The sequence below is a fragment of the Agelaius tricolor genome, unplaced genomic scaffold, assembly GCF_023055355.1.
Source record: "Agelaius tricolor isolate 1412-34295 unplaced genomic scaffold, bAgeTri1.0.p SCAF_3, whole genome shotgun sequence".
In the NCBI taxonomy this organism is placed as follows: domain Eukaryota; kingdom Metazoa; phylum Chordata; class Aves; order Passeriformes; family Icteridae; genus Agelaius; species Agelaius tricolor.
The window spans coordinates 36,393,455-36,406,833 of record NW_027269263.1 but is presented as its reverse complement, the minus strand read 5'-3'; the positions used below and the strand labels follow the sequence as shown (position 1 = coordinate 36,406,833).

At 43.7% G+C, this 13,379-nt stretch overlaps 1 long non-coding RNA gene across 1 annotated transcript; it reads right to left on the bottom strand.

The window, feature by feature from the left end:
* Positions 1-11,790: 11,790 nt before the first annotated feature.
* On the bottom strand, positions 11,791-12,509 carry LOC139588710 (uncharacterized). Its single transcript, XR_011678781.1, has 2 exons — positions 12,309-12,509; positions 11,791-12,035 (listed from the first exon to the last, which is right to left on the bottom strand). It is a non-coding gene; the product is annotated as an uncharacterized lncRNA (long non-coding RNA).
* Positions 12,510-13,379: the final 870 nt, after the last annotated feature.

Genomic DNA, 13,379 nt, shown 5'->3' with positions numbered 1-13,379 from the left:
TTGTCTCATTTATTAATTCATTCCTTGCCAAGAACAGCACGGTGATGTAATAATGAAATGTGCTTTGAAATCAACATGATATAAAGGACTTCTGCAAGGCTTCAGGCCGGCAAAGCACTTAAACACACGCGTGACTTTGAGCATGTGAGCGGTAGTCCCGTTGGTTTCAACAACACTACACATGTGCTTAAGTGCTTTGCTGGATCAAGTCCCACATTTGACAGACAACTCAGGTTATGCCTTAAACAAAGAACCTCTTTGACACAAGGTTTTTCACAGAAAAACTTGGAGTTTTGTGCAACCCTTGGAAGAGTCAACACCGAGTCCACAGGAGCTGATAGAGGAGCTCCCATCAGTTGGGGTGAGGTGGGGCTTTTGCTCTGTGATCTGGAGCTGGGTGCATGCTGGCTGTTCTGCCCTTCTGACTAGGTAAAAAAAAAAATTTAAAAAATGACACCATTAGTTTTTGTCAAAAGATCACAAATAAAAATAGCTGACTTTTAGTGTTTACAGGCCACGTATGTGGTAGCAGTGCAGATTTTAGACATGTTATTCTTGCAGGAAAGTCTAAAGAAATTATTATCTTGTCTACAAATATAGACCTGTCAAGGTTGAACAGTTATGTTCAATGTCATCGTAAGCAAAACTGACATTTTATTTACTCATTTGTACCACCAGAATGTCAGCTCAGCAATGATTAAAGCTGTCAGTAGAATCAACAAATAGTGTAAAAACAGAGAGCTGCCAGTCCAAGTTTCTGTTTCACTGAACATGTTAGTTTGAGTGAAGCTTTGCCTGAATGTTTTGATGGTTTTGTAGCTTATTTTCACTAATTAATTTGCTTGTCTATTATCCTCTGGAGGAAAACAACATAACTGACAAATAAAATGGCTCTAAGTCAGTCAGTCAGTCAGTCAGTCAGTCAGTTCTCTAGAGGAAATCCTGCACGACTGCTTGTGAATTTCCAGCTGATCTGTAATTTTGACCAGAACCATTTTTTATGCTGTTCAGTTTCTGTCAAGGAGTGGAAAGTCACCTGTCTAAAGAAGAAATTAATCCAGGTTTAATCTCAGGAAGATGACATGTTTGAAAGAAATGACCAGTAGTGTTTACCTGTTGAGATGTACACTGCAGAGTCTGTTGGAAGATTTGCCTTGTCTGTTTATTAAAAAGAAAGAGGAAAAAAAACCAGGGAAAACAAGGAGAAAAGCAAGGAGAAAAAACCCTGGCTTTTCAGATTTCTTCTAAAATCTCAAAGCTTAGCTCAGATTTTTATTGGTGTTTTTACACATAAAATTTAGTGCTGGAAGCCCTTACAGTCATGTTCATGTACATTGTTCTTGTTGCCAATGAGAGAAATTTTTTCCTTTGTTTACATGGACACAAAATGTAGTACCACTAAATCCAAGATGCATGAAAAGGCAGATACTGGACTATTGCACCAAATCAGTTGTCAGTGTGGTGTTCCTAGACAGAGAAACATTGCATTCTATGTACTGTAACATAACAGCTGTGTGACTAGTTTTAATTCATTCCTAGGACAGACATGCACTTTTTGAGGAAGGTCTCCATCAATAGAACTAAAGCTACATGTGCTTTTTAATAGAATAAAAGGAAGGCACTTGCTGCACTAGGTTTATTGAGAAGTTATTCGGGCAGGCATCAAAGCAGCCAGCAAAGCAATTCCAGGTGCATGCAGACAGGCCTGACCCTGCAGAGAGTCCCTGTGCCCAGAGCTCCATGGAGCTGCCCTGCCTGGCAGGAAGGAAGGAAGGAGGGAGAGCTGCAGGGCTGCTCTGGCACAGCCCTGCCTGTCGGCAACTGCACTGCACTTCATGTGCCGACTTGTTGGCAGGACCTGCCCTTTTATCACAATGCTTACATTAGATCTGGCCAAAAATAGATCACGTAAGTATCTCACTGAACGTCTGATGTTCACAGGCTGGTTTCCACCATGGCAGTAGATAAGATTTTTGTGGCTTCAAGCAGTCATACCGTAAGTACCTTATGGCATTCAGAGTCAAAAGTTTATCTCTTTCTTCTCAAAAAGTCCAGAAGCCAGGGAGAACTTAATTTCATTTAAAAAGTCATCTTAATGCTTTTTGCTGTATAAAATCACTTGCAGTCATTACTTGACATGTTTATAAAATCTCCTGGAAAAAAACCCCAAACCATCTGCACATCCTAAAACACCAGAAACTTCTTCTTTTGCTTACAGAATTTTGCATAAAATTACTGAAGAAGATTAAGTTTGAAAATTATTCCAAGTTTCCATTATGGAACACTGTTTTAATTTTAATTACTGTCCACAATCCTGCCTCACTTTTATTCTTGGACCACAAAAGTTGCAATAACATTTACAATATTTAAGCCATGTTTTTGTGTTTACAGCTGAGTATGTAAAAAACACCAAAGCAGGGTCACCCAAGCTGTTTCCAAAGAAAATTTGGGTGAAGGTTGAGTGTAATTTTTTCATTTAAGCTTCTCTTTTCCATGCAAAGTTTAAACAATCTTTCTCTGGGAAAAGTTTTTTACAGAGAACAAAGATGACTTTTGCTGACTTGGTAAAATCTGATACCAGTCTGATAGTAGTACCCATTTGTACCAGGTATCTTCATGCTAATAAAATGCCAGGGATGAGCAACCAGCAGTGTATTTTATTCTCATTTAGGGGACTCTTCTATTTGGTTACAGGAACATCTCTAATTTTAACAAAAGAATGTCTTCTGAAGTCACCTTTCAAAGCATTCTATTGCAATCTCCTCTTCATTTTGTCTGCTTCAAGATTTTGTGTTACTGCTGCACTTATGGTGCAGCATGGTCTGCAGTGACATTCATTGTTCAGCTGAAATCAAGTCTTCAACAGACTCCTTTGTACAACAGGATCACATTCATAGAAAACAGTAATTTTCCAGCACGGCTTTTAAAAATAGTTTGCTGCTATTTTTCTTAAAAAAAAAAGAAGAAGAAAAGAAAAGACCTCAAGAAATTATTTAGTCTGACAAATGCTCTAACAGGGCACACTTGGCTTTACCCTAGGTGACCACCTACTCGGTAGGTATGTAAGTATGGGAGGACAACATCTGGCAAAGGCTTGTGAATTACAATTTTCTTTTGCAAGTGGAAAACCATATCCTGCACAAAGTCTCAGTGGGGTTTAATGCTGTCAGAGCATACAAGGTTTGTTTTGATCTGTTATGGAGTAACACACATAGCTTTCAGTTCACACTAATAACATCCCCGTGCCTGGGGTATACACCAATCCAGAGGCTACTAATTAAAGGTTAGAATTAACCAAACACAGTTCCTCTACAAAACATATGAAACTTATTAAAAGTTAAAAGTGACGGCTGGTTCTCTGTATAAGCGAAGCAAAGAATGAAAGACTATTGGGGAGTGTTATTTAAGCACGTTTTATTTCAGCATATTAAAAATTTCCTCTGTCTGTCAGTTCAGCACATAACATTTTAATGTTTCATGTGAAAACGCAGCAAACTTTTAAAGAACCAATTATCAGTTCTGCGTAACATAAAACAAATCCCATTTTCAGTATTACCCATAAAGCATTTTACGTTTTTGTGATCTGAAAGGGTTTTTTTGGAAGTTCGTCCTTCTAAAGGCAGAACAGCACAACAGTTTGCTGAGACACCTTATATTTATTTCAGTTAAACGTTCGGCATTTTGGGACCAACCTCATCAAAAGTGGTACTCAGACAAATGGGGTGTGCAGCAGCTATTTCAAGCTTGTGATACAGTTCCAATTATTAAGGCACTCTGCACTAATAGGAATCGATCTACAAGCAGAACAACCCCTTGAAACAGGGAGGTGATGTCCATAACTTGTTAACTTTTACTCTGTTCCATAAGCAAGAGCAGAGGGTGTGCTATGAGTGTTATGCAATTTATGTGCCCACTAGATCCTACTATTTACATTTTATAAATACACTCTCATTAAGCCCTCCAACGTTATCTATGATCTTTGAAGTAAAAGCTTTTGTTGCAGATAGGCTAATCTCTGTTGGCAGAGCCTCCTTTCCTCAGCAGCGAGTGTCTTCAACATGTTGCAGCCTGTACCCACAGCCTGGAAATGTCTCCATGTGATGCTTAATGAACTCATTACCCTCAGTGCTGCCGTAATAAGATAGCTTGTAAATGTATTTATTTTTAATTAGGTCTATTCAGCTGTGTGAATTGATTTATATACAACTAATTAATTAATGTAATTGAAAACCCTGTAAGGATAGGGGTTTACAAACTTTTGTCAAACCTTTCAGTTACCAGGATTAATTAAAAGAGACCTGGAAACAGCAGCTGTGAAGCTGGTAGAAAAACTTAAAACCTGTTGACTAATAATAGTTTTTGTAAGAGTTTTTTTCCATAACAGTGATTTTTTTCTCACTACTTAACTCAGTACAAAGAAAAGGTAAGACTTAAAATCAGCACTTGTAAGCTGTTTAAAATTTGGGTTAGGGTCCTATAGCTTCTGATTAAAAGATAAGAGCTGAAATCACTGAATGTAGATGTATGTTATTAAACTGTGCATATGTTGGTTTACAGCCAATCCAAATCTTGCTCCCATAGCTTCCTTTTTTTTTTTTTAAATTAAGCTGAAGTATTACAAAGACAACACTACCACATAGTCATGCACCTCTGTGAACATGGGGGCTCTGCAGCAGGACCAGGTCTTTTGGGTGCTATGGGAAAACTACCGATCCCCAGTAACAAATGCTCTGAAGACAGCAGTGAGTGCCACACCTCTATTACCAGAGCTGACCTCTGGAGTATGCAGCTATGGAGCCCTGAGACCACTGCATGCAGTTAAACAGAGCTTTATTCTACCAATTTGGCACAGTTTAGGTGGGATTGAGTATGTACAATAATGTAGGCTGTGAGTTATCTTTGCTGTACTCCCTGTACTCCTTAAGAACATCTGTGGTTTTTGTTTTTTTTTTAAAGGTAATGATTTTGTTTGAAACCAAACCAACTATGATTAGTTACCATGTGTTAAAAGGAGCAGGAAAGGAGATCCATAGTCATGGCCCTCCCCTCTCCCACTACTAATTCAGCCTACAGGCACCTCATTACCTGAACTGATGTCATCTCACCCTTCAGATTCAGCCTCTGGTCTTGCCCTGGATTATGGAATCAGTCAGACAATGGTGTGCTCCATGCTCCCACAGCCCTTGGTTACCCAGAGGTAAATAGGGTCTGCATTGTCAGATGATTCCTTGGGACAGCTCTCTGCCAGCTGGACCAGGCAAATTGCTGTGCTATGAGGAGCAAGTTTCACCAATAGAAAGAAAGTGACCGTGTAAGAACCCATTTCCTTTAGGAATGTCCTTTAGGAAGAAGTAGAGTGCTGAGGCTTTCTGCTTCTGGCTTTCACAAGGACACCTTTAGTGTATGCATCATATACCTACCATAAATTAATACTTCCATGCTATTATAGCTATTACCCATCACACATTAGTATTGCCTGCAAGTACAGAAATGAATGCAGAGCTTTGATGAAGAATGAACATTTCCTGGGTCCATTCAACCACTGAGATCCATGACTTCTTCAACCAGACAACAGATGCTTCTTTAGGTAGGAGCTATCAGGAGCTACCCATGGCTCCTGCAGCCTCGAGTACCACAGTGAGCAAAGCCTGGTTCCTGGATGAGCTGCTGCAGAGTGCTCATGCTTAGTATGCTCTAGACCTATCACAAAGTATTTGGCATGGGAATTTCCTAGGAATTGTGTGATTATGGTAGCTTTCGGTGGCTTTTCTGACCCACATGTCCAAAAGAACAAAAATGCTATATTGCAGCCTGTCAGATTGATTTTTGTGGCATGGCATAAGGATGTATCCCATCACATCCTGTGAAGTTTGGTGGGAGTGTGCATCAAACATGTCTGAGGGCTCGAGGTTCCTTTGATACCATTCATGTGGAGGAAGCTTTGGCAAAATAAATTCTCCAAGGCTTGGGTAGTTGAGAGCCTGACACAAAGTATGCACTAGTATTCAGCTCTGTGTTCTGCCACTTTCCCACTTAATGATTTGTTATTCCTTTTCATATTAAAAACTGTCTTAGCGGGCCTTAGTATAGAATGTGAGGTTTGTTTTCTTTTCTGTCCTCAGCAAGGCAAAGACATGTTTACAGCTGATGCATTTGTTATTATATTGACATGTGTTTTCAATTCAGCAGATTTACCTCATAGAGGATAAACACTGTAATACATAATAAAGCCTAAATGCCCAGTCAAGGTCTTTCTGGTGAAGAATCAGCCAACTTAATGTTCACTGAGTTTCAGGGGGGTTTCTCCTTTTGAGATGTCAGTTAAATACTGGGAAACAAGCAGTGGTGTGTGGTGATGCATATGTTTTTTTCTACACCAAAAAATTAAACAAAGCAAAAACCCAACAAAACAAAACAACCCAAACAAAAGTATCTGGCCTCCTAGCCTAAAAGAAAAACAATTAAAAATTATTATGCAACAGCATTCTTAGCCACCATAACACAAAGCAAACTACAAGGAAAGGTAACAGTGCTTTGCTCATTTTCAATCAACACTGTCTCTCTGCCAAGTATTCCAAATGTCGCAGGAATGTAGTTCATGTGTTTCACAGATTATGAGCTACTTTTCTCATTGCTTTGACCACCAGACACAGCAGAATCCAAACACAACACAAGAGTAATTCAAACAAGACTGCAGTTTCTATTACATTAAAGGTATAACACTAGAGTGGGAGAAAAAATAGATCTGTGACTCCTGTACAGGTCCAAAATGCGCTATAATTATTTCTACCATGCAGAAGAAAAGGTAACAGAAATAAAGTGGTAAGATAAAGAGAAGTACAGAATTAGCAGGGCTGAGCTGCAAATCCCTGTGATGGATATTGCTTATTTTCAGGAAGAGCTCTACATGTCCAGCTGAGCACACAGTCTGCAGGTTGTCTGTAATTTGGATTATTTTGCAGGTGAGTGTGCTAAAACCTTGCACAAATTGTATCTATAGAAAGGATGCTTCCAGCTGAAGCTGGCTTTACAGCACAAACGTTGTGCTATATCCTCTAAAAAAAAAAACTAAAAGGGAAGAAAGTAGGCTACAGATGCAGTTTTCCTGAAGACCTGAAGTACTTGGCTTCTCCAGCTCTTCTAGGCACAGCCTTGGTAAAGCACACACATGAAGGCATTCCTTATCATCACAGATAGTTCCAAAGATGTGAATTTCTTGCCTTTCTGTTTTCTTCGAAGAAAACTTCCAACCAGACTCTGAACTGCAAATATGTAAAACTGTTTTTGTCAGGAAGTGCTTACCCAAATTCTCTGGATTTACTGTAAGCTTGCCTGCTTAACCTCTCAGAGCTCACAGTGTTTTGGAATAACTAGATTTCACCACAAAGAGGATGTCAGGTGGAATGGTGAGGACTTCGGCATAAAATCTGGAGGAAGCCTGTGTAATACCCAAGGGATTGGGAGAAAAGACTTGAAAGAAGAGCCTGAGCATTTCCAGGATGAATTCTAAATTTGGCAGTACAGTGACTCATACAATCTATATTCGAAACAATACTGTAATAGCAGCTACCGGGAAGCACTGGAAAATATCCAAATGCCTAAAAAAAGCTAAATTAAAGTCATGGAATGGAAAGCTCTTGTGGTCATTTTTCATAGGAAATAGCTCCTGTTTCAGTCTGTCTGAATTGCTGAGGTAACTGATACTGTGCAGAATGTGTACCTGCTGACACACAGGGTTCAGGTGCTGCCCTTTGCTTACCCTGCACTGCTCCACACACTCCCACCATCCCCAGCTCATGGGCAGTTCCATGCCAGAGCAATACCATTAAAGCCTTCACGGGCTCCTCTTCGTTAATTTTTATTTTCTTCCATTTCTTCTTTTGCCTGCATTTAATAGACATTGGGAAAATCTTTTCCAGCTGATTGTGTTCTTGAGAGATACAACACTGACCTATGCAGCAGAGCTGATGACACTTTCCACCTCTGATTACAAGCCAGAGATGAAGGTGAGAAATTAATCTCCATTTGAATTCAATACCTACCCCTCTGAGGTGCCCAGAGTTAATATTTCACCATGATCTTGGCATGCTCTGTCACAGGGGTGAGCAAGGACCCATTCTCCTTTCCCAGGGAGACTGTATGAAGGGGAATTCTTCCTGCAGTGTCCAAGGTAGTGCTGAACCCACTGTGAAGGTATTTCTCTCCTCACTGAGGCTGTCTGTGCCTCCTGTACCAATGGATGTTGTTTTGCTCAGTGGCCAGGGGCCAGTGCCAGGCTCAGATCAGTGGATGGGGTGCAGTGGGAGAGGTGGATGAAAGATGGTGGGTCCCAGGCACTGCCACCTGTGTGGCTTTTTTGTCTTTATCTACAGAGTAAAATAAATTTATAAACAGGCTTAGAACAACAAGTTCCATTGCTACCAGTAAAAGCCCTTCACTGTACAATTAGATATTAGAGGGGTCCAGATTCCATGAGGTTTGCATATCTCTGAGCAGCTTCAGTGGGGTGCTTTCTTCTAGAATAGCCTAAGCTTGGTGGTCAAAGCACTGAGATGGCTACAGAAGCTAAAGTTTCCAATCTCTTGAATCAAAGAGCACCTGGAGCGCACATCTCCCTCCTTCCTGGGCAGGTCACCAGGCCTCTTGGTCATTTGCAACAAACAGCACCAGTGTTTCAAGAGAAACCTGTGGTTATTATGGTGCTTACCTCTAAAAATTGCTTTTATCTGCTAAACCTCACTTTTGCAGATGTAGTTCTTCCCACATCCATGATCAGCAGGTTCCTTGCTGAAGACCTGGCCTGGGCAGCCACAGCCTTCCTCTGACCCCTGCCTTGTGTGATTTCTGTGGGTTCACCCAGGGCTTCACCTACACCACTGCACTAACCTTCCAGCATGATGCAAAACTGGCACCATCTCCAGCCATGTGCTGAAATTCCCAAACTGGGAACATGCCTGAAAAACCTGGGCTCCTCAGTGTTCAATGGAGCTCATGAGGAGGAACTTCTGAAGTTGCTGTCATAGGTGTAATCTGCACTTCAGATTCCCAGACTAGTCCCTTCTAACCTAAAGTAAGTTATTAAAATCCTGGTCACTTCAGGGTCCCTTGACAGGCCCTGAAAGAAAGCTGGAGAAAGAAATCAGGGGGCTGTGGGGGTCCCTCTCCTTCTCCCAGCTGTTAAAGGAGCCACTCTGCTTCCAATTTTGGGGACTGCCACAGCCCCATTTAGTAAAGTTGATAAAATGAAATTCCAGCAAGTAAGGCTCTGCCCTTGCTTGAGGAGTGTGTGTGTGTGTGTGTGTGTGTGTGTTCTTCCTGACAACCCAAAGGTGCACAAACAGCCTTTCCTGCAAAGCCCTGCCTGAAGAGGACACAAACTTCCATCACCCACAACATTCAGATAATTATTCAGCGTTTTCACCAAGGCCCTACAGGGTGGTGGCCCACCACAATTTCATTTTTTACCCCTGCGCATTTCCTTCCCAGGAAGCCTCCACCCACCATTAACTTCATTTTAGATAATGCCAAAAGAAACAAAGTTGTCTTTTATATATATATATAGAACATTCAAGCTTCCACCACAGAAACCACCTGATGGCTCAATTTTCACTCTCCTATAAAACCCTGCAGATAACTCATGATAAATACAAAGGCAAAAAATACTGATTGCTACACACAGGGGGTGCAGAACCTGCAACTTTGCCTTAAATCCACTGGTTTCTGTCACTACTATTTCCCAAAGAAAGCATCCCAGCACAGAGTAAACAGTTTTAAACAAGGGAGTTTTTGAGGGTGATAAAAATGTCGAGTGGAGGATGAGGCAGCTCCTCATGTCCTACCAGCTACTGGAAAAAAGAGGAGCTTTCTCTGCTCCAGATTTGTGTGGGGAACGGATGTAGGTGTCAAACTGGGAGGGGAAGGAGTGTAATAGCATGGAATGTATTAGTAATATGTACTTAGAAATCATAGTAAGGCTGAATCACAAGTTACTCAGCACTTTCTCCATTTATAATCCTGAAAGCTTGTTATGACTAATGCAACAGGCACTAACCTGGCTCAGCATATAGCTCTTTAAACAAACACAGACACTGCCGGGCCAAATCCCTGCGTGCCAGGACTTGCACCACCTAATTTGAGATGCCTGTTACAGGAACACGAGTCTAGACCTTTTCCCTGGGTGCTGAGGTCCAGAAAATGGGGACAGCTAGTGGGGACAGTCTTTGGAGATGCTCCAGAAAAACCCACACTGAGGAGAAAGATGGTTTAAGACGTGAATGCCATCATTCCCTCTCCTCTGAGCCCAGAGGCTCAGCTCTCCAAAAGCAGACCAAGCCTGCTTTTTAATGCCCTTCATACTAGCTGGCAGGGGCAACTATGGTTTCTTTATACAGCATTGCAGTATCAGGAGTGCTCATCTAGCATGTGGGAGACCTGAATTCAGCTTCCCTGTTTGCCTGCAGCAGCCCAGGCCCTGCTCTCCTTGCAGATAGAGGAGCCAGCCATTAGGGGAGATGTGTAAGAAGATGCTGGAGCCTGTATTCCTCCCTCCTGAGGAGCACAAAGATGTACCAGCTCCTTCTTCCTGATCAAGAATTTTCTATTTTTTTAAGCACAGGGTTTGCCCTGGCAGAGGCAGGGTACATGGAAAACTGGTCAGGGGATTAGTCCCATCTCATGTGCATGGGATACCTGTTGTAGTGCGTTCTTATATTTTGTAATACCTTGAAGTAGTTGGTTTTGTATTCCCATGTTTTTCCCAAATGGTTTATCCCAGACTGCACCCCCCCCCCCTCCTTTTGTGTTATCCCTTTCCCGGGATAAGATCTCCAAAACCCCCACCCTGGCTCTCTGCCAGTCACCTCGACATCCCAGCCCCCTACCTAGAAGTTTCGGTCCAAGTTGTCGAGTGATTAGCCAGGGGCCAAGGGTCAACCCCCCGAGTCCTGCCCCATACGCTGTTTTGTATGTCTGTCCCCCCAGCACCCATCCCCCAGAGATACCTATTGGTCAGTAGGATTTTATCTATGTTAGTTTCCTCCCCCCTTTAAATGTAAGCTTCGAACATCCCCCAGCGCTCTCGGCAGGAGGAACCCCCTGAGGTATAGGAGCTCGCTCGGGACTCCTTAATAAAACCTTGGAATACCCCCTGCTGGGAGTCGGCCCCTTTCCTCTTCCACCGACGTCTCGGTCGTCTCTGCTGCAACGAAGGCAACCAGCCTGAGTGCCCTCAGCACCCTCGGGGCACAGAGAGTGTCTCCCCGCAGTCGGCCGTGGTGGGGTCACCCCCCCCACTCTCTGCCGACCCGGGTAAGGCCCAGGGACATTGAGGGACTTGCAGAGAGACCGGGACAGCTTGGCGCCCAACGTGGGGCTCTGGGACCATTCCAGGAGCCCACGGAAAGGGGCTCGGACATACTTTCAGTCTGTTCGATAAGCCTTTGGCCGGCAAGCTACCTCGGAAGAACACACTCCGTTTTAGTGAGTTGCTCTCCTGTGGACGAAGCTGGGAGCTTCTTATGTACCCCAAGAAGTCAGCTTCAGGTGGAAATCAACATCCCAGGCTTTTTCGTTCCCCTCTCCTGCAGTTGGATTGGTAAGTTTTACCCTTCTCTTGTTTTTCCCCTCTTTGGGAGGGGGTGTTTCCCCGCCCTTTGTTCTCAGCCCTGCCGCGGAGGGCTGAAGTTTTTTTTCTCTCTATTGTGGGCAGGCTGCCAGCTGTAGGCTTTTCTCCTCCCTCCCCCCACCTGGGTTGCTGAAATTTGAGATACAAATTTAAAATCAGAGCCAAAATGGGTGCTAGGCTTTCTGTATCTCACAAGGGTGTCTATTATCATCTCTTAAACATTCTTAAGAGTGAAAAAATCCGATTTTCAAAAACAGATGTTAAACAGTTCGTCAGATGGCTTTTCCTTCACTTCCCTGACGTGTCCACTGAAAATCTCAGTGATTTGGCTTTTTGGGACAAAATTGGTAGTGAATTATTGAAGGCAGGGAAAGCAGGAGACATATCTCCGTCAAAATTTGCTTTTTTAGCCCTGCAGATAAGAAATGTTGTAAAATTTAATTTAAAGATGCAAGAACAGCCATCCGGCAACAGTTTCAATATCTCTGTTTCCCAAAAACCCGATCTACCCCCCTCCGAGTTCGGTTCTCCCTCCCCCACTCACCTTCCCCCACTCCCAGCCCCTGCACAAACCCCTGCTCCCCCCCCGAGGTTCCCTGTCTCCAACCCGGACACTTCTGCCCTGAATTCCCGAAATCTTACCCTCCCCCCTGCTTCCCCAAGTTATAATACCGTGTCTCACAACCTTTGTGCCCGCCTTGGTACCCCCGAGACGCGCCCGGTAACTTCCCCGGACCATAATGGCGGACACCACGTGGCAATGGTGGTTTCCTCGCCTTCCCATAATCCCTTTCGCTCTCCCAACAACCCATTCTGCTCGGAGCACCCCGCCCCCGAAACCCGCCCTCCCGCCCTTCCCCCGTCTCCTCCCCCGGCCCCGGCCGCCCCTCCCGCTCTGGCCCCGGCCGCCCCTCCCGCCCCGGCCCTGGCCGCCCCCGCCCCCTCAGAGCTCTGCCCGCCCGCCGCGGGCTCCCTCCGCCCCCCCCACGGCCCGCCCTCCGGCGCTCAGACCAGTGTAACAAGAGACGCTGTCGCTGGGAGTCAGAACCCGGAAACAGGACAGTCCTTTTCTGCTGCCCCTGTCTCATATATTCCAGATGCCACCGGGGCATTCCAGCCAAATTATAGCCCCCTTTCTGTTGATTCTGTTAAAGAACTAGCCAAAGCCCAAAAAGATTTTGGGAGATCAAGTGAATATTTTAGAGGGCTCCTTAAAGCTACATTATTTGCTCACATTTTAACCCCTGCTGATATAAAACACCTTTTTTCCTGCCTGTTATCCTCTTCTGAATATCTTTTGTGGGAAGTTGCATGGCAAAAAGGATTGAGAGCAATTTTACCAGCTCTGTGGGCTGATGAAGCTACTGCTCGTGATGTTTATGGTAATATGTTATCCCTCGATCATCTCTGTGGACAGGGGGGTTGGGAAAACGCCGTGACCCAGGCAGAAAGCATTCCCACAAGGGCTTTCAGAGAAGCTGCTAGAGCAGCTGAGAAAGCTTTCTTTGGGCTCCGTCCTAGTATTCCAATTGAAAATTATTTGAAAATAACACAATCTCCATCTGAGTCCTTTTTGAGTTTTGTGGAAAGGTTGAGAAAAGCTGTTGAATTGCAAGTTCAGAATGAAGGAGCCAGGATGGAAATCCTCTCCGAGATTGCTAAAGAAAATGCCAATGAGAAGTGCAAAGCTGCTATCCTCAGCCTGCCTCTTGACCCAACGCCTACGCTGCAGGCCATGCTTGAAGTGTGTGAGAAG